This window comes from Vombatus ursinus, unplaced genomic scaffold (genome assembly GCF_900497805.2).
Source record: "Vombatus ursinus unplaced genomic scaffold, bare-nosed wombat genome assembly UNPS02000580.1, whole genome shotgun sequence".
In the NCBI taxonomy this organism is placed as follows: Eukaryota; Metazoa; Chordata; class Mammalia; order Diprotodontia; family Vombatidae; genus Vombatus; species Vombatus ursinus.
In genome coordinates this window covers 26312836-26334617 of record NW_020940358.1, presented here as the reverse complement: position 1 = coordinate 26334617, position 21782 = coordinate 26312836, and the positions used below count along the sequence as shown (strand labels likewise).

Sequence of the window (21782 nt, the reverse complement as noted above, 5' to 3'; positions counted from 1 at the left end):
GGAGTAATTGGCGATATGATAAGGGGACTAGGGATTCAAGAGAGAACAGTATAGAGTTGATGGAGAAAAGAGGAGAGAGTGGCTAGTACAGGAGAGATGGCCTGGGAGAGAATTGAGGCGTCAAGGGATTGGAGGTCATGGTGAAGATGAAGAGCTAGGTTTTCTAAGGGAAGGCAGAAGGAAAGGTGAAAAGCCAATAGATTATGGTCAGATAAGGGGATTTCAGAATTATGGAACATGGCAGTGGTACATTTGTGGATGATGGCCAGATCAAGGGTATGACCATCCTTGTGTGTGGCTGAGGCTGCGTGGACTAGTAGCTCGTGGAAAGTGAGTAGGTTGAAGAACTGAGCTGTTAGAAGGTTTGAGAGAGAGTTGATATGTATGTTGAAGTTTCCTAGTATGAAGGCAGTAGATTTGGAGAGAAAAACTGTAAGCCTTGAACTAACTGAAGAAGGAAAGGATAGACACCTCAAAGAGATCAAAGACAAAAAGAAAGTAACCAGATGTTCAAGAATATTCATAGCAGCACTTTTTGTTGTAGCAGAGAACTTGAAAATAAGGAGCTGCCCATCAACTGAAGAATGGTTGAAGAAATTATGGTAAATGAATGTAATAATAAAACATTCTTCCTCTGAAAGAAATTATGAAAAGAATGGCTTCAGAAAAACATGGGAAAACACATGAACTGATAGAGAGTGAAATGATCAGAAATAGGAGAACAAGTTACACAGCGAGTGTAACATAGTAAAGAACATCTTTGAAAGTCTGAAGGATTCTTATTAATGTAATGGTCACCTGATGGTCCAGAGGACCAATGCTAAAATACCATTGGTCCCTACAAGAAATGTTGAAAAGAATGAATTCAGAGAAACATAGGAAAATAAGCAGAGGTTGGAGAAAAAATTATACAGTGATTACATTAAAAGAAAAACAGCTCCGAAAGACTTAAGGATTCTGATCAATGCAGGGGCCAACTGGGGTGCAGATCCCCTGTTTAAGTAAGGCAGCCAGGTAAAGCACCTCTTTATTTTCCACATGGCAGATCTCCTAGATTTCATGATCTTTTTTTTTTTTAATATTTTTAGGTAATTGGGATTAACTGACTTGCCCAGGGTCACACAGCTAGTAAGTGTCAAGTGTTTGATCTGAGGCCGGATTTGAACTCAGGTCCTCTTTACTTCAGGGCCAGTGCTCCATCCACTGCGCCACCTAGCTGCCCCTAGATTTCATGATCTTAACCACTTCCTTCCCACCTCCCTTTCTTTTAAAATGTCTATTACAAGAAATGTTCTTTGGGTAGGGGATCAGGTGAAGACTATGCACAGAAATGAGCATGGTGGTACACAGTTTATAGGCCCAGCTGCCATGACACTGAGGCTGTGGATCTCTTGAACTTCAGAGTTCTGACCTGCAGTGGGCTAAGCCTATCGGTATCAGATAGGGCACCAGGTTGCCTAAGGAGGGTTGATCTGATCTACACTGGAAGTGGAGCTGTTCAAAGTTAACAGGATGTCAGGTGAGTAGCCCTTGCACTTCCAGTAGGAGAGATGGGTGGAGGAGCCGGGAGTCACAGAATCTTAAAAAAAAAAAAATGAATTTGATGAAACACCAAAAAGGTATCAATTAAAAAAAACAACATAAAAATAATCATTTGCAAGAACTTGTAATTGATATAGCCTGGAGAAGAGAAAACTTAAGAGGACACTGCTCCTTTGATATAAGAGATTAGATTTGTTTCAGTCTTCTGGCCAACTGAGACCAAGAGCAGCAGACAGTTGAAAAGGCAGATTTAACTTCACATACACAGACACAGACACACATAGACATACATGACTTCCCAAAGATTGTTGTTTTTCAGTACTATTGGACTGTTTGTGACCAGGGGGATCATACTGTTCATGGGATTTTCTTGGCAGGGAGTCTGGAGTGGTTTGCCATTTCCTACTCTAGTAGAGGTTAAGTGACTTGCCCAGGGTCAGACACAGTAAATGTCTGAGGCTGAATTTGAACTCAGGTCTTCTTGATTCCAGTCCCAGCCCTTTATTCACTGATCTATCCAGCTGCCCCAAAGATTAGACCCAGCCACAATTGGAATGGGCTGTCTCATTGGCCATGGTTCCTCCATGACTGTTGTACTCTACTTGGGGATACAATGGAAGGGATTCCTGATCAAGTACAAGTTGGCCTACATAGCCCACAACATCTCTTCCCGTCTTGGGATCCTGTAGATTTCTAATATCCATCCTGGTTCCACATCCTATGATCCCATGATCCTTCCAGCTGTGACCTCCTCTGATCTCCAAGCCCACGCAGGGATGCCTTGGAAAAGGCAACCCTGGGCTAAAAGGACCTCAAGGCTGGCTCCCTGGGTGCAGGGCCCTCTGGGATCTGTAGTGCGGGGCGGGGCCTGGGGACTACATCTCCCAGCGGTCCCCGCGCTGCGTCCGGAGCACCAGCTTCAGCCCCCTATTCCTCGGTGGTGCTGGAGGCGCTCGGGGAGCGAGTTTTCTATTTAAATCCGACCAGCGAGGAAGATGGCGGCGGGCGGTGAGTGGAGATAAAGGAGGAGGAGGAGGAGGAGGCGGCGACGGAAAACGGGGCGGGGGCGAAGGGTTGAGGGAGGAGGAGGAGGAGGACAAGGAGGAGGAGGAGGAGGAGGAGGGCGAGCCCCGCCGCTGGCGTCCCCGCTTCCTCGCCCCTCGGAGCGCCCCGAGCCTCGGCAGGGAGGGGGGTCGTGTATGGTGTGTGTGCCGTGTGTGTGTCTGTGTGTGTCTGCGTGTGGTGGGGGGGCGCGCCCGCGCTGCCGGGGCGACTGAGGCGGCCGGACCGCGGCCGGGCGGAGGAACTGAGGCGCCGACGGGCGGACAGTCGGACGCACGGACGGGCGGGAGCCGAGGTACGGGGCTGTCGCGGGCCGGGGGCGTCCGGGAGCGGCGCGAGGGGGCGCGGGGCGCACTGGGGGCTCTCCCTCCTTCGCCCCAAAGTTTATTTTGCCCCTGCCTTTCCCAGCTTTGGCCACTTAGAAAGCAGCAGTTGCCCCGTAGAGGAAGGCGACGAAAACCCCAGCAAACCTGTTGGGGCTCCTGTGCCGTAGCCTCCCCCCCAAAAAAGGACAATTTTGCGCCCAAGTGGCCCATACTACAATTTTCTGCCCATCAAGTCATCACCAGAAAGGTGGGTCCCTGGCCAACAAGGAAAGGGAAAGAAGCGGCCAGATAAGTCCGAGTTAAATTTGGGCTTTGGCCATAATTCTCCCATTTTCTCGGGCTCACAAAGGTTAAAAGTTTTATTTTAATGATTAAACACACTGGGGCTCCTTTCGTTTACCTATATTCCTAAAGTGTGGTCTTTCAAGTCACTGTTTCTAGTCCATTATAGAAGACGTTGTAGAGTGACGAAGTTGTTCAAGATGAGGAGGGTGGGGAAAAAAAGGAAAAGTATTGAGTTTGTGATAGAATACTCATGAAGTTACCCAGGGATTCTTTCCTTCTTTAAACCCTCTCTCTCGCATTCTCTCTCTCTTCCCCCTCTTCTGTGGGGAATTATTTTGCATTTTTGAGCTGCACTTCAAACCAACCTGTTTTTGTGACTAACCTCGTACTGTAGGAAAATGGAAAGGCAAAATACCAGCTGTCTCGATGCATTGGTTTCAAAAGGAGTTGAATGAGATGAGGGCAGTGGTAGTATTGAGCAAGATTCTCGAGTCTCTCTTTCATTAAGAGAAATAAATGCCCAGCTTAGAATACTACACCGAATACTTACTGCAAAGGTTTAAGTGTTCATTGAAGCACTTCATTAGGTTAGAGAATAATTTTTGAAGAAATCGTCCATTTTTAAGAAACCATCCTTGCAACGTATACACAGACACATAACATATTCTGTTAAAAAAAATCCTGTAAGTTTTTGGACAGTTTGTTGGCTTTGGAAATATTTAATCTATTATATTGAGCTGCTCGTTTAAAATCTTTCTATGCACATCATGTTCAATATGTAGGTAGTGAAGAAAAATGAAATGAAGAGGGAAAAAACATAATTAGGAATCTTGCATTTTGAATGATTTTTTAACCTGAAATTGGCAGTTAAGCTACAAAAGAGCTTCTGAATATTACACACCTCTTCTAATCTTAATCATTTTATGAAGAAATAACATTTGTGGGGCTTCAGGAGGGTGAAGACACCCTGCCAGTGCCCATTGTTTGTGTGTAAGATGAACCCTCTGTTGGTAACATGTAAAATGATATTGAACACTATACTCTCCCTGACACTGCCGGCTGCTTCAGGTCCTGCATTTAAATGAGCAGTAATCTGGGTTGCCCTGATCCTAACTGATCAAATATTTTGTGTTATGTTGATGGGAGAAGTGAATTACTTGACTATAATCATATAAAAAATTAATACAACTTCCTACTCAGCAGAGCACAAGATAGGAAGGAGGTTAAGATTGTAGAATACAAATAAGATTTCTGGAATAGGTAGGTTAGGAAATACTTGTCTCAAGCATTCCTTAACTACAATCTTTGAAAATGCAGTCGTTGGAGAAAAATATAATTTTGTATCTGTGGACTGCTGAGTTCTGATACAGGAACCTCCTCCTTTTTTGTGTATTTCAAATTCTGAAACTGTTGCATTATAAATCTGATACATATTAGAATTTCATTTTCAACGAGTTTATCACAATGAATAGAACTTGGAAGGGCATAAAACATGCTTATATAAACAAAAATTATATGATATTATTTCCCAGTAGTTTGGAAATGAGTATATCAAGAATGGTTTTCCTGAGTTGTGTTTCTGTGTAGGACATGACAGTATTCTTTCATGTTCTTCCTCCACCCCTCCCGAGAAAAAACCCCAAATCTCATTCAAACCTCCCCCCAAAAACCCCCCACAGATAGATTTGAGTTTACATAAGGAGTGTGATGTTGATCACTTTCTCTTAGGTGATGTTTTGATGCAAAAGTTAACTGCTAAAATGGTTATTTACAAAGGCTCCCCTTGCTTTAACCCGGTGTATATTTAATTAAAGATTTGAAATAGGCTTACCTGCAGGGTGAGATGTCAAGAACTTTGGTTATTGTAAAGAAAGGGTTTAAAAATTTATCCATCTGTTTGTAGAATCTTTTCCCTTTGATTTATGACCATTACATTTTGGATAAATCTTTTAAGAGGATCTCTTCACTTGTTAATTTTTAGCCTGGGCAATAGGGCAACATAAAAACTCTATCCACTTGACCATAATTGGTTGTGAAAGTAATGCCTTTATTTAGTATTTCCAATACTGTTAGGACTGGATGATTTTAGACTTTGCCCAGAGCATTTACAATCGTTTTGAGAACTTTTAGTTTGTTGCAAATTTAAACTAAAGATAGCTTCCAATGGCTGTCTGTCTACATGGCAAAACTACTACAATTTAATACAATTGTTAGTTTGTTAATAAACTGCCTAGGACTGGAAAAGCAAGAGTTGTTGAACAGATTGAAAGTGCACTCAAGACTTAATAGGCCTTAACATTAGGTCTACTGTTACCTGTTTTTAGTTTGAACTTACTTTTGTAGTGTACTATCCAATGTTTCCTCTGTTTTCTGTGATACTAAAAGGTCTAGTGTTTTGAGCAGAGAGGACTCGAGTATGAATGATTCTTTTTTTTTTTTCTTCCTCTGTTAGAGTGCGATAGAGGAAAGAAAAAGCTACAAGTAACAGTCCTGATTCTCAGGAGAGGGGAAAGTTGTATTGAACTTTGGAAGTTTGCTCATTTTCTATTTTATAAAATGGTTTTAAAAATCATTGCATTTTATCTTCAAAAGCTAATTTATATTAATTTTGCTTGTCATTCTTAGAGTTAAGGAGCAATCTTGTGATTGGTCTAGTATTGTTTATTGTAAATTTTTTTTCTATAGTTGTTACTGTGGCTCATTGTCTTTCTGGGAGTAATTGATGACTTTTTTATTTAACATAATTCTCTCCTAGAAGTTCTTCCTTAAATTTTCAATAAATGGGATTCTTAATCTAACTTTAATTTCAATCCACTAACATGATAGAATTGACTTTAATTTATTCTCCTTTCTCTTTTTCTGGTGGAGATGTTAAATGAGCAGTGAAAGGACCAAAAGATTCCCAGCAGGAGTGGAGAGAACAGGCAATGGCTAAGAGGCTGGTTTATCCACAAAAACTAGATAATTTGATTCCAGATAATTGAGAGTTGTGACCCTATTTGATCTTCTCAGCACTAACTCAGTTCCATATCTATCTTCCTGCCTAGGACAGTTTATGATGGGCCAATAATAAAGATTTGTTTTTTTCTCAGTAGTGCCAACTTTGTAGCCTAGAGGCAAAAGAAGTAGTGTGATGAGCTGACTGGCAAGCAGGTTTTACCTAAAAACAAAATTAAACTCTATGCAAAACTTCTAATTGCTTCTATCATATCTATGTAACTTTTCCTCCCATCTTGCACCTTGATGTTCCATGTTACTCCTTAAAAAAGCCTTCTCCTCCTCCCTAAAATTAGAGAAGACAATAACTGTGTGATTTTGGGCTGGTCACAGTTTTTCCAAGTCTCAGTGTTCTCTTCTGTAAAATGGTTCATGATATTTGCTTTATTACCTCACTGAGGTTTGAACCAGGTATTTTGGAAGGCCTTTATGGAAAGGATGTGAAGGAATTAAGCTAACATTATCTGTGATCTCTAATGGTATTCACTAGTGTCTACATTATGAAATACTTAATTTTCATTGCTTAGAGACTTTAGATGAGTATTTTGAAGCCCTAGTCTTTGGAAACACTTAGAATATATTCCCAGAACTCCTAAAGTTAACTTTTGATTACCCATATTAATGAAGGTGAGGCAACATTAAGCTGGATAATACAAAACAATGTATAATCTACTCTTCCCCTGGGTTTTACTACTGCTAGTATTGAGTAGAAGCACTGGGTTGTTGAATGGGTAGATGAAAATGCTTAGATTTGAGGGTAATCCTCAATTAGTTCAAATCTCAAATGGGTAATTGAAAACTGAGAATACAGGTCAAATCCTCATTATAACAAAGTTCAAGGCTCTATCCAAATAATTTTGTTGTTTGACTTTATTTTAATATTACTTGACATAAGTAGGTTAATGGTTGAAATCTTTTTGTTACAAAATACTGAGATTTTTAAAATGGTATTTTAAATAGATTTGAAATAGTTGAGTTGGCAGTGAGATTTTACCTCTTCTGTGTTAAAAAAAAAAATGCTCTGGCCTTTTGAATGGCCTGGGGTCCTACTATGCTGGGCCAACAGTTCTTTATCCTTACTGCTTAGTTCTTTTAGTTCCTTGTTTAACCTATTGTTTTAACTTTGTTGCCAGTAAGTTTATTAACAACTGTGATTTAAACCACCACTTTAGAGCTATGGGGAACCATCCTGAGGACTTTGCATTTACTTCTGGTTTCTTATTTTTGACCCATTTAGAGATCCCCCTTGGCCTTGTTATTTGTGAAGAGGCTTGTCATAAAGCTAACATTTATTTAAAAAGTAATAATAAAATATATAGTTTTACATTTCCTATTGTAGCTCTGTATAGTTTGAGACTTTATCCCCTTAGATCTTAGTAAGGTCATATGTAAAAATAGAAGTACTGGCAATTTGCATAACTTGACTATAAAGGCATTTCACAAACTTCCTTTATTTAAATTAAGCAGATGAGAAAAATACTGTTCCCCTGCTTGGATAGCTGTAAGTTATTCTTTCTTCTGGACTCCCTACTTTAGGATGAAGGCCTCCATCTTTAAGGTTGGCATTTTTAGTTTGCCTTGGCAATTGTGATTGGACACAGCATTTTGACAGGCTATTTTAGAAGTCATTCTTTTAAATAGATGTTCCATGAAGGAGGGAAAATCTGAAAGAGGGAATTTCAAAGCAGCCCAAGACTGTTTTGAAAGTTCTCAAGTCTTGAAGAATAATGGCTAAGCAGTAGGCAGGAAGCCTGCAGTTGTATTGTGGTATTGTTCCTCCATCTCATGCATTTGAGAACATTAGAACAAAGAGGGAGAGAAGTGAGGATGAAAAAAGAAATTTTAGCAAAAAAAGAGAAAGTACTGAGCAAATATTTTTTAAAACTCTTAACTGAAATAAAACTTAATTTTTGCTTTGAGTGTAGTGGAAAAACTTGTTTAATAAACAGTAGTTTAAATTTCATACAGTTGACATTTTGAATAATTAAAATTTTCATTCATGGAAAGAGCATAATCTTTATAAGCTGCTTTCATTTCAAAACAAATGATTATATACAGTATATGTGTACAAATGTGATAAACTGGCTTCTTTTTCTTATCTTTTAGTACTTTCAAAACTTCGTCTTATATCCATGCAAATCTTTTAGTAAAAAGTCTGGAAAAACTTGTTAGCTTTGGATGAATCATTTTGCTCTGGTCTCTACTGGTTAAATGAAGATCATAACTTCCATAGGGGGTTGTGATGCAGGTAACTGAAGGTATAGTGAAAACAGAATTAGCTTAGGTCTTGGTTCTGGCTCTGTTCCTGGTTGTTGTGTGGCTTTGGACAGATCACTTCTTAGGACCTTATGTTTCCCGATTGTAAAATACGAGGGCCTCTAAGGCGCTTCTAACTTTAAAATAGTTTGTACCTAAGAGGACCTATGGGTATGGTGCCTTTTGTTGTACTCTTATTAGCCAAATAGGGAGTGAGCTAAGCTGTTTACACTAGACAATGGGGAGATACTCTTTGCTAGTTCCCATGCTGATTCAGCATAAAAAAGTTTGGTGACAAGATAGCCTGTGAATTAACCCTTAAAAGTGCTGTTTGTAATTGACTTTTACATACCTAGTATATTTCTGTTCTCATGTTTTTGGTCCAAGAAAAATCAGAGCAATATATCCTTTAAAAATTAATAGTAAATTTGTTGTCATTGTTAGAATTATTCATTAAAGTGAATTATTCCCATTTATTGTATGAAAGAAGAATTTGTTTTATAGATCGCATTTTAAGAATTTTATTTGAAAATGATTCACAAAATTCAGAAACTTTTTTTTAATTGAAAACCATATTTAATTCCTTTACTTTTTCTGTCTCTGATTAAGTTTGCTAAACCCTACAAGGGAGAGGACTGGCGGGACACCTTCATTTTGTTTTAAGGCCAAACCTTAACCTTAACCTAACCCTATGTAGTACCAGGGTTGAATGTTTGAGCAAGTGTGTCTGGATGGGTTTGGGGAAATGGGTAGTCATTAATGGGGAAAACAACTCAGACACATGTCCTTTCCACTGGGGGTGTGGGGTAGCTCAGGTGTGTCATCTTCATATGATATAGAGTGGTAGGATGTTAGTTACACTAATAATTTTACCAGGAGTAAAGTTTACCAGGAGTAACAGGCCTTAGCCTGTGCGTGTGTGTGTGTGTGTGTGTGTGCGTGTGTGTATGTATGTGTATGAAAATACATTTAAATAACCACAGTGTAATTTGAGGACAGAAAGAGCTCTTTCAACTTGTAGATCACAAAGTCTTGTGTTAGGTGACATAACATTTTAAAGGAGTATATTAGTGCCATGTGAGTAATATAAATTATTTTTTGCTGAATGATACAGATGTGTTAACGCTATAGATGGTTAGAAGAAAAAGTTGGGTTCTCAGTCAGTCAAGAAGAATTTATTAAACACTAGCTATGAGCCACACACTGTGCTAAATGATGGAGAGGCAAAGAATGGCACAAAAAACTCCATATTCTGAACTCACAGTCTAATGAGAGAAACAAAATGAAGACATCTGTGTACTAACAGGCTATGTACAGGATAAATTGGAATTAATCAATCTAGGGAAGGGAGTAGCATTAAGGGGGATCCAGAAAGGCTTCTTACAGAAGGTGGGATGTTAGGGGGGACTTAGAGGAAGCCAGGGAAGCCAAGAGGTGGAGAGGGGAGAGAGTATTCCAGGCATGGAGGATAGCTAGGGAAAAATGTCTGGAGACTGGAGAGATGGAATATCTAGTTCAAGCAGCAGCTAGGAGGGCAGTGTCACTGGATCACAGAATAGGTGGGGTAGGGAGGGAAGTATAAAGAGTAAGAAGACTAGAAAGGTAGAAAGGGGCCAGGTTATGGAGGGCTTTAAAGCCAGACAGAGGGTTTTATCACTTCTATGGCTAGAAGTGATAAGGAGTCATTGGAGTTTGAATAGGAAGGGTAACATGGTCAGACCTGCATTTTAGGAAGATTAATTAGATAGCTGATTGAAGGATGGAATGGAGTGGGGATAGATGAGCCAGGAAAACCAACCAGCAGGCTATTGCAGTAGTCTAAGACTGAGGTCATAAGGACCTATACTGTGGTGGTGGCAGCAAAAGAGGATAAAAGGGATCATATGCAAAAGATGTTATGATGGTAGAATGGATAGACTTTGGCAGCATATTGAATATTGGGGGTGTGGAGAGAAGAATGAGACCGAGTTAGAAGTTGAGGATGACACCTTGGTTGTGAGCCTCTGTGATGGGGGAGGATGATAGTGCCCTCAACTGTAATAGGGAAGTTTAGAAGTGGGGAGTGTTTTTTGGCAAAAGTTAATGTAGTGTTTTGAACATGTCATATTTAAGATGTCTGTATATGGGAGGTCCATGGGAAGCAGTTGAAGATGTGAATCTGGAGATTAGGAGAGTGGTGGAGGCTAATTGAGTTTTGAAGGAAGCCTAGGAAACTAAGAGTTGTAGGTAAGGATGGAAGCATTCTGGGCATCAGGATCTATGCAAAAAACATGAACAGAGAGAGAAGATGGAGCCTCCTGTGTGAGGAGTATGAAGAAGGCCAGTGTGTCTGGATCATAGAATGCATGGAGGTAAAGGGTAAGAAGATTGGAAAGATAGGATGGATCCAGGTAATGAGTTTTAAATATCAAACAGGAATTTATATTTGATCCTGGAGGTAATGGGGAACCATTGGAGTTTGGGGTCAGAGGTTGACCCTGCTGTGCTTTAGAAAAATCACTGAAAGTTGAGTGGTGGGTGGATTGATATGGGGAGAGACCTGAGTCAGGAAGACTGAGGCTATTGTAATAGTCAAGAGAGGTCACAAATACCTGAACTAGTGTTGTGGTTGGTGGTTAAATGAATGTAGAAAAAGGGGTCTGATGGAGAGATATTGTATAGATATAAATGTTGAGATTTGATAGCTGATTTGATATACGAGATGAGGGAAACTGAGTTTAGGCTCTGAGATTACCAGCCTGAGGTATTGGAAAGATGGTGATGCCTGTGAGAGAAATAGAGAAGTTTGGAAGAGTTGAGGGTTTTTAGAGGGAATGATAATGGAATTCAAATTTTAGACACTTTAGACATGTTTGAGATATCAAGGATATACAGCTTGAAATGTCCATTGGGCAGTTGGTGATGTGGAAATAGAGCTCAAGGGAGAGACTGGGACAGAATATATAGAGGTGGTAATTATCTGCATAAAGATGATAGTTAAACCCACAGAACCTGATGAGCTCACTCAGATGATATGGATGATGAACTAGGAGATTGAGTAGTCATCATAGAGGAGAAACACACCAGGAGAGAGGGCAGCTAGGTGGCACAGTGGATAGAATGCAGAACCTGGAGTCAGGAAGACTCATCTTTTTGAGTTCATATCTGGCCTTAGACATTTACTAGCTTTATGACCCTGAGCAAGTTACTTTAACTCTGTTTGCCCCAGTTTAAGGAGCAGTTAAGTAGTGTGGTGGATAGAGCAACAGCCCTGAAGTCAGGAAGACCTGAGTTCAAATTTGGCTTCAAATACTTACTAGGTATGTGAACCTGGGCAAGTCATTTAAACCCAGTTGTTCAGGAGGCATGATGTGTCTCTCCACTACTCCTTTCCTTCCCTTATCCCTTCCTTCAGGATGCCATATGTCTTCAAGGGCATTCCTGCCTGTCAGATCCCCTTATGCCCTGTTTACTTCTGCTTTTTTCCAGTAGCACCCCCCCTCCCCCCAGGGTTAGACAGAGCCCCATGTTCATGACTTCTTACCTCCAAATCAAAATTTAGGATTATGGAACTCAGACTTGGAGAAGCAACTATAGAGGTCAATTCTAGCTTCCTGTCATATGCAAGAATCCTTACAATAGCCTCCAGTAGCCCTGTCAAATGGCCATTTGTTTCATCTTGAAGACCTTCAGTAACAGGGAACTGGCAGTCTCCCAAAGGATGGAACCAATAGAGGTCGAAGATTTGAGCAGCTAAGGGAATGATTAAGGATGAAATCTGCTGGACAAGATAGATGGGAATAGGATCACGTGTTCATCTGGAAGGGTTTGCTTTGACAAGGAGAGAGGTCACTTGTCAGTCTAGACTGGAGGAAAGGAGAAGAGAGTAAGAAATACTGTCAGAGTTCTGAGATGAAGAGAATGGAAGAAGAAGGAAGTCATGTTGGATGACCTCAACTAAAGTAAATAGGCAGGGTTGTCAGCTGACAGAGGCTGGGAAGGAGATGGTTTTTGGAGCTACAAGACAGAAGGGAGGGTATCAAATACTTTCTAAGGAGTGTGAGATAGGGGAATCAATTAGGGTGGAATAGAAGGACTGCTGCAGCAAGGGCCCTGTTGAGGTTGGAGAACATGTATGTGTGATGTACTTAGTCAGCAGGGTTGTGAGACTTTATCCAGCTTTGTTCAGGAAAGAGGTATGTTTTTTTTTTTCTCTAATACTAGTTTTTCTGCCTTACTTAAGAGTTCACCTTTTGAAATAATCTTTTTTGTTTACATGGCTGTAGTCAAATTCTCTTGGTTCTGCTTATTTTACTCTGTATCAGTTTACACACATTTTCTGTGCTTCTTTGAATTTCTTGTTTTTCATTTCTTGCTGCATTAATAGCATGATATTAATATACTCTTTTTTCAGTCATTCCACAATAAATGGCAGTTTACTTTGAGTTCTTTGCTTCCACAAAGAATGCTATGAATATTTTGTTATATACTAGGCCTTAGTTTCTATTTTTGGCTTTTTTGGGGGTACATGTCTATAGGTGGAATTGCTGGGTCAGAGTATGGGCAGTTACTTTTCTTATGTAATTTCAAATTGAAATCCAGAACAGCCAATCTACTTCACAGCTCTACCAGTTGTGAGGCATTTTATGTTTTGAGACTCTATGTAAGTAAATTCTTTTTGCTGTCAACTGAATTTGGAGTGTAATTTTAAAGGAACTATTAAGACAATAAAAAAATAGTAAAAAAAATTCTCTTAAAGATTTTGAGAGTCTGGAAATGGTTTGTATTTTGGCGTTGATATTTCCCTCTTCCCCTGCCCTCAACCCTCTATGGATAGATCATTGATATTGAACTATTTAGGCTTGTTTAAAGTCTTTGTTTTTAAAATAAAAATTCATGGTCTGGAACTTCCCTTCTTTTTATCCCTTTAATAAAAAGGGATCAATAAGTCCTTATCTGGTTTCTCATATATTCGTATAAATGAAGAGCAAAAATTAACCAATATCATTTGTTTGGTCTAATCTTAATGAAAAGCATATAGAACTTTACCATCCAGCATATTAAATCTTACGTGTGAAATGTTCATAAGTATCTTCTCTTGACTTCAGATTGAATAAGCATAGCATTGTAATTCACTTTCATTATTATAGAATTTACTCTTTCATCACAATATTATATTGTATAATCTCCCTTTTTATGTTTTTTTCTTGTAGCTGTTATACTAATATGTACATTTTGAATGGCTACACTGTACCCTAAAAAGAAACTGAAGTCCATTATGCAATGTTTTTCATATCTGGAACCTTAATTAAATGATTAATTCTCAAATAGTCTAAATACCTCTCTGGCTACTTTCTCTACTTACTTAAGATGAATCATCTCCAAATAAACCAAGAAAAAACTCCCAAACTTTACTCTGACTCCTCACATTCTTGATTATAGGTATACTTTTATTTATTTGTTGCCTTAATGCTTGATTTTATTATGCCAGAATCACAAAATTTGTTGCAGCTTACATTTTTAAAGACTTGGTTAAAAAAACACACACACACACACGCACACACACACAGTGGAAATTTCCAAGCTTAAAATGAAAAAATTGGTCCTGTTCTAATAACGGCTTTGCAGGAAGAAAGAAATATGAAAAAGAACCGCAGACGTTCTGGATGTCAGCCTGTGAAATTTTCCACTATTTCCTTTAATAACATGCAGGCATGCTTATGCTGCTGTTATTTCGGTCAAGCAGTTGCACTCTTGAGTGGAATTTGAGGCTATTCTATCAGTGGTAAAATGACATCTGGCCAGATTTTTAGCAAACTGTAGGTAAATTTATGTTTCCTATTGTATAATTTGATCTCTGGACTGGTTGGCTACACAGATGATAGTGAAATTTTAAAATTATTAAAAATATGATTTTAGACATCTTAGTTGTCAAAATATCAATATTTTAGTGGCTATTTCTACAACAATCCTGTTATGTTGTGGAGACCAAAAATATTACTTAATCTGGTATTATAATTAAGCTATAGTTGCGAAAAATCACCGGACTTAGGAGACATCAACTTCTAGCTTTGTCATGTGTTGGAATTGTATCCTTTAGCAAGTCACTTCTGAGCACCATGTTTCCCAAATATAGAATGCAGATGATGCTGGCATTATCCCCCTCAAGGGGGCTATCAGGAAGATCAAATTGGTTAATATATGTATAAAGTTCAGCAGTCACTTTTTTGGGGGGGGTGGGGAGGAGTCTTTGCACTTAACATTATTGTATTAATGTATATGAGGGCAGCTAGATGGATAGAATGCCAGGCTTAAAGTCAGGAAGACTTATCTTCCTGAGTTCAGATTTGACCTCAGATGCTAGCTATGTGATGTTGGGCAAGTCACATAACCCTCTTTGCCTCAATTTTGTCATCTGTAAAATGATCTGGAGAAGAAAATGGCAAGTCACTGCAGTATCTTTGCCAAGAAAACCCCAAAATGGGGCCATGAAGACAGAAAAACGACTGAACGACAATTTGTGTGTTGTTTTCTTGCTCTTGTTTTATTCAACTTGATTCAATTCATGAAAGTTTTTTAAAATAAATATATATTTATTTAAAAATTATATTTTATCATCTTTAATCAGCAAAGAGCCATCTTCTCACCCTTTCACTCCTAACCCCCACTCCATTGAGGACTAAAGAAAAACAAATTATATCACAAACAAGTATGATCATTGATATCTTTTTTTGTTTGTTTGTTTTTGCTTTTTTGATGAGGCAATTGGGGTTAAGTGACTTGCCCAGGGTCACACAGCTAGTAAGTGTCAAGTGTTTGGTCTGAGGCTGGATTTGAACTCAGGTCCTCCTGACTTCAAGTCTGGAGCTCTATCCACTGTGCCACCTAGCTGCCTGATATCTTTTCACACATCAAAATTTTTCCCAGTGTATCTCCCCCTCTCAGAGAGCCATCTCATATAACAAATAATATTTTTAAAGAAAAGAAATCAGCAAAACTGATCAGTACATTGAAAAAGTCTGAAAACTTGTACATGTCATTTCTTCAAAAGAGTAAGGTAGTGGTGTCTTACATCTTGAGCCATGCTCGTTCTTTGTAACTTTGCAACATTCTTTTTAAATTAGTTTGTGGTTGTTTTTACTGACTACACTGTAGTCAATGTATGCTTTTCCCCCCATTTGTCTCTGCTTGCTTCAGTTTGCATCAGATAGTGTCTTTCCGTACTTCTGTCATTTCTTTTTTTTTTAATTTTTAATTAATTTATTTTGAATTATCAACAATCACTTTCATAAGCTTTTGAGTTTTAAATTTTTCTTCCCTTCCCTTCCATCCTCCCTCCCCAAGATGGCGTGCAATTTGATATAGGCTATACGTATATATTCCTATTAAACATATTTTCACATTAGTGGTCTTGTAGGTAAGAATTAGAACCAATAGGAAGAACTACCAGAAAAAGGAAACAAAACACAACAGAAGAAAAAAAAATAGCAAATAGCATGCTTCAATCTGCATTCAGACTCCCTAGTTCTTTCTTTGGATGTGGATAGCATTTTCCATCATGAGGCCTTTGGAGATGTCTTAGATCCTTGTATTGCTGAGAAGGGTTAAGTATATCAATATTAGTCATCGCACAATGTGACTGTTATTGTATACAACATTTTCTTGGTTCTGCTCACTTCACTCAGCATCAGTTCATATAAGTCTTTCCAGATTTTTCTGAAGTCAGCCTGTTCATCATTTCTTAAAGCACAATAGTATCCATTACATTCATATACTGTAACTTGTTCAGCCATTCCCCAATTGATGGGCATCCTCTCAATTTCCAATTCTTTGCCATCGCTTCTGTCATTTCTTATTTCATTCCATTCACATACCACAGTTTGTTTAGTTATTGTCTAGTCAATAAGCAGATTCAGTACTTTGTTTTCAATTCTTTTCTGTTACAAAAATTATGGGCATAAATATTTTGGTGTATATGGGAACTTTCATTTATCAGTGACCTCTTTGGGGTTAGCAGTGGAATTTATGGGTTTAAAGCATATGGACATTTTAATCCTTTTCTTCCTATTGTTCAAAATTGCTTTTCAGAATGATTGGACTATTTCATAGCTTTACCAAAAAGCTACTAGTGAGCCTGTATCTTCCAACATTTACTATTCACTTCTTTTGTCATCCTTTCCAATTTTGAGGGTGAGGTGAAACCTCAGCGTTGGTTTGATGTGCATTTTCTCTTATTAGTGATTTGGAGGATTATTTAATATGGTTGTTAATAGTTTGCATTTTTTTTTTTGGATAACTGTTCATATCTTTTGGCCATTTGAGTAACTAGGTCTTTTGTATATCTATTTGTTCTGTATATATCTTGGATACTTAATTCTCTTAGTTTCCTTTATCTGAGAAATTTGATAAAGTTTTTTTCCTAACCTGCTTTCTTTCTTATCCTAGATGCATTAAATTTATTTGTGCAGAAGCTTTTAGTTTCATGTAATCAAAGTTATCTGTTTTTTCTTTTGTAATCTATTTGTATCCTTTGTTTTGTTAAGAAAACATCTATCTATTCCTGTGATGAAAATTATATTATTGCTTCTATTCTAATTTTTTAAATGGCACGATCCTTACTATTAAGGTCACATTCATTTTGAATTTATTGTGGAATATATTGTTAGATGTTGGTCTAAGCCTAATTTTTGTTAGACTGTTTCCTGCTTTTTTTTTTTTCCTGGCAGTTTTTATGAGATGAGAAGTTTTTTACTTAGTAATTTATGTTTTCTGGTTTATTGAACACTAAGTTATTAAGTTACATTGTTTCTGGTTTTCCCTATTTAGTCTGTTTTACTGATCTACTCTATTTTTCAACAAATAAATTGTTTTGATGGCTGCCGCTTTAATAATATAATCCGAAGTGTGGAAATATATTCCCTCTCCATCTCCACCTTTTTTCATTATTTCCTTTGGTATTATTTGATCAAGTTTTGTAAAATATCCTTTTGATGGTTTGATTGGCATGGCATTACAATTGTAAAAATAACTTTGGTAGCATTGTAATTTTTGTTATTATTGACATGGTTCAGCGATGAACATTGACTGTTCCTCCAGCTATGTATGTTATCTTTTATTTATTTATTTTTTTTGGTTAGGCAATTGGGGTTAAGTGACTTGCCCAGAGTCACACAGCTAGCTTTTATTTCTTTAAGGAGCTCTTTGTAATTGAATCTATGCAAGAATTTTGTTTCCTTTGGTAGATTGATTCTTATATATTTTATGCATTTTGTAGTTATTTTGAATGAGGTTTCCCTTTCTATTATTGCTTCTTGGATTTTATTATATAGAAATACTTTTGATTTTTGTGGGTTGCCACTTTAAAGTTATTGTCTCAATAACTTTGCTTATTCCCCAAGATTTTCTAACAACCACCATGCCATGAGCAAGTAGGAATAGTTTTATCCCCTTCGCCTATCTCTGATTCTCATGGTTTCAATTATCATCTCTATGCAGATACTGCTTAGATTTATTTGTCCAACCCTAACCTCTCTGCTGACTTCCAATCTCTTATCTCCAAATGCCTTTTGGACAATTCATAATGGATATTCCATGGACGTATTAAGCTTAACATATCTAAAACTGAACTCATCTTTTCCCCAACCCTCCCCTCCTCTTAACTTCCCTATTCCTGTGGAGGGTACCATCATCCTTCCTCTCCCTCAGGTGTCATCTTCAACTCCTTACTCTTATTCTCCGTTCCCAATCAGTTGCCAGGTCTTATCATTACTATCTTTCATTTCTTGTATATGACTTCTGCCTTTCTCTGCTCTGATGTTTACATTACCCTGGTTCAGGCCCTTATCACCTGGTTGGTCTCCCTGCTTCAAGCCTCTCTTCACTCCAGTCTATCTTCCACTCATCTACCAAATTGAGCTTTCTGAAGCATGAGTTTGATCATGTCACCCTCCTATTCAATCAACTCCTGTGGTCCCCTATTGTTCCTGAATCAAATATGAAATCTTCTGTTTGGCTTTTAAAGCCCTCTGTAACCTGACCCCTTCCTACCTTTCCAGTTTTCTTTCTCCTTATAACCTCACTCATATGCTCTCTGATCCGGAAACACTGGCCTCCTTGTTATTCCTTGAACTAGACACTCTCATCTATCAACTGGGCATTTTATTTTTTTCTTTTTATAAATTAAAATTTTTTTTGGGTTTTCAACACTTCTCCTTTTTTTAAAAATAATTTATTTTTAGTTTTCAACATTCACTTCCATAAGATTTTGAGTTTTAAACTTCTCTCACTTCCTCTCCAATCTGCAATCTGATATGGGCTCTACTTAATATGTTCATATTAAGCCTATTTATAAATTAAATTTTTAAAAAATCAGCAAAAACTTACCCTCTCCTCCCATTCCATCTTCCCTCAATTGAGAATGAAAGAAAAGCAAATCCTTGTATAGTCAATCAATAAGCATTTTTAAAGTGTGGTAGGCACTGTGCTAAGCAAAACAAATTTTTTCATTGGCTATTTCTAATAAAAAAAAGTATCTACAAGCATAGAGACAGATATATACACATGTATGTCTCATTCTACATTTAAAGTTTCTCACTTTTCTATCAAGAGATTGGTAGCATGTTTAATTATTACTCCTCAGAAATTACAGTTAGTCATTTACATTGATCATAGTTCCTAAGTCTTTCAGAGTGGTTTGTCTCTACAATATTGTCACTGTACAAATTGTTCTTCTAGTTCTGTTCACCTCACTCTATATTAGTGCATTTCTGCAAGTCTCTCTAGGTATCTCTGAAGCCATCCTCTTTATCATTTCTTACAGCACAGCAGTGTTCCATGATATCCATATAGCATAGCAATTTCCCCAATTGATAGGTACACCTTCACACTGCAATTCTTTGCCACCTCAAAAAGAGATATATTTTTGTACATCTTTAGAGTTTTATTCTGCTTGTGACTCATCCCTCTCTTAATTTATCCTTTTTTCCCTTCTTCCCTCTCCCTCTTATTTCTCTGTTGAACGAACTGTATTTCTGTACCCAACTTGTGTGTGTGTGTCTATGTTCTTCCCTCTTTTGACTCATTCTGAAGAGAGTGAAGTTTAAATATCAGATTCTCCTTCCTCTCTTCATCCCTCAAACCCTTTCCTCTTTGTTTGGATAGACTTCTACTTATGGACCTTGATTATGTGAGATAATTTCCCCTAACCTTGCTTTGCTCTTCCCCTCCACCTGCCTACCTCAGTGTATTCCCTCAGTTTCTTTTCTCTTTCTATTCTTCCCTTAAAGTCATCAAGAGTAACAGAACCACTCCCAGGCCTTCTGTCTAATTAGAGTTCTTCTATATCCCCTGAAGATGATGGGGTTTAGAGGGGACACATATCCTTTTTCCATGGTAGAATATAAGTTGTTTCTTCTTGTTTAGCTTTTTATCATTGCTCGTTACTATTTAGCTTTTTATGTTTTCTTAACTCCTTTGTATTTCAGAATTTCTACTCAGCAGTGATCTTTTCATCAGGAATGCTTAGAAGTTGTCTATGTTTCATTAAAGGTCCATTGTTTTCCTCTGTAGGAATATGTTCAGTTTTGATAGGTAAGTTATTCTTGGCTATAATGCTGTAACCTTTGCCTTCTGGAATATTGTATACTCCAAACTCTCTCTTCCTTATAGCCATGAGTTCTGAATTGTTTCTGATCCTGACTGTGGCTTCTTAGTAGCTGAGTTATTTCTAATTGGCTGCAGTATTTTTTCTTTGACCTGTAAGTTCTAGTTTTTGGCTTTAACATTCCTGGGAGTTTTCATTTTGGAGTTTGTTTCAGGAGGTCATTCTTGGTTAGACCTTGTCTCTAGTGTCCACAGACTTCTCTGCCTGTTTCTCTATGCTGCCCTGGGCTCGAAAAATGAGTTGTTGTTTAGTGATTTATGTCCAACTTTTTGTAACCCCATTTGGGGTTTTCTTGGCTTATATACTGGAATGGTTTTCCAATTCCTTCTCCAGCTCATTTTCCAGATGAGGAAACTGAGGCAAACAGGGTTAAGTGACTTGCCCAGGGTCACACAGCTAGTAAGTGTCTGAGGCTAGATTTGAACTCAGAAGGATGAGTCTTCCCAACTTCAGGCCTGGCACTCTATCCACTATACCATCTAGCTGCCCTAGAAAAATGACTCACTGTGATTTATTTCTTGAATTTCCCCACCAGGATTGGTCTGGTGCATTTTCTAGATCTGTTTGGAGGTTTTTTTTTGGTTTTTGTTTTTGTTTTATGGACGTGGGGAGCAGAGGAACTCATCTTACTGATACTCAACCATATTAGCTCCTGATTCTGGGCTTTTTTCACTTGCTGTTTTTATGTTTATGTTTGGAACTTTTTCTCCTTCCTCTTCTCTGCCATCTCTGGCTTCCTTTAAGTTTGGGCTATAATTCTTCTTGCAAGAAGCCTTTCCTTATCCTTTTCAGTGCTAGTGCCTTCTCTTTGACAGTTATATCTGATTTGTTTTGTTTATATCTTACATAAATCTTGCTTGTATATAGTTGTCTCTAGCACTAGACTGTAAGCTCCTTGAAAACTGTCTTTTATTTTTCTGTATTCAAAGCACTTTGATCAGTGCTTGACACATAATAGGTGTTTAATAAATGCTTATTGCCTTAGCTTTAATTTCTTTCTCTTGTGTTATTACTACTGCTAGCATTTTTCTAGAGCTGTATAAAATGATTTTTAGGACACTGGACATCTTTGCTTTACTCTTCTATTTACTGGAAAAGCTTCTAGTGCATCTTCAGAAAGCAAGCACTATTGCATTATTTTTCTAACAATTGAAATCTCACAATTGAAAGTATAATAGTGAGAGGTGATAGAGTGTTAGAAATGCTTTGCAAAAAACTCCAGTACTGCCTTCATTTCATCCATTTCAGGGGAAAGCTATAACAGTATTGAAGCAGTACAGAATTACTGAGTTATGACTGTTTTAACCAGCTTTTAAAGAGTTAATTTTCCAGTTGACAGTTCTTCTTTGCCTGAGGGGGATTACCCTTTCAAAAGGGACTTTTCAGATTTAGGTATCTTTGTGAACATTCTCAATTCACCTTCTCACTCATTTCCTAGAATTTTGAAAGTTGGAAGAGACCTTAAAACTCTCATTTTTATTTTTTATTTAATATTTTATTTCCCCCCAATTACATGTAAAAACAATTCTAACTTTTTTTTTTTCAAATTTTGACTCAAAAAGTATAAATTTAAAAATACTTTATCAGGATTTTTCCCCCAGGGCAAGGAGAAAACTCTTAGATTTGAGTTAATTTTTCTGTCACAATTTTGGGGGTTAAAACTTGAAGTCTAA

General features: G+C 37.8%; 1 protein-coding gene across 4 annotated transcripts in view; it reads left to right on the top strand.

Moving 5' to 3' along the window:
- Nucleotides 1–2472: 2472 nt before the first annotated feature.
- The window catches only part of NCOA3 (nuclear receptor coactivator 3), a 188490-nt gene continuing 169180 nt past the window's right edge, over nucleotides 2473–21782 (top strand). For 2 of the 4 annotated variants that reach the window (XM_027851404.1, XM_027851386.1), the window contains exon 1: nucleotides 2473–2550. The gene's annotated coding sequence lies outside the window, so the exon portion shown is untranslated. Of the gene's footprint in view, nucleotides 2551–2845; nucleotides 2900–3058; nucleotides 3178–21782 lie in introns of those variants that run through there. The other 2 variants (XM_027851387.1, XM_027851388.1) reach the window with 2 other exon arrangements.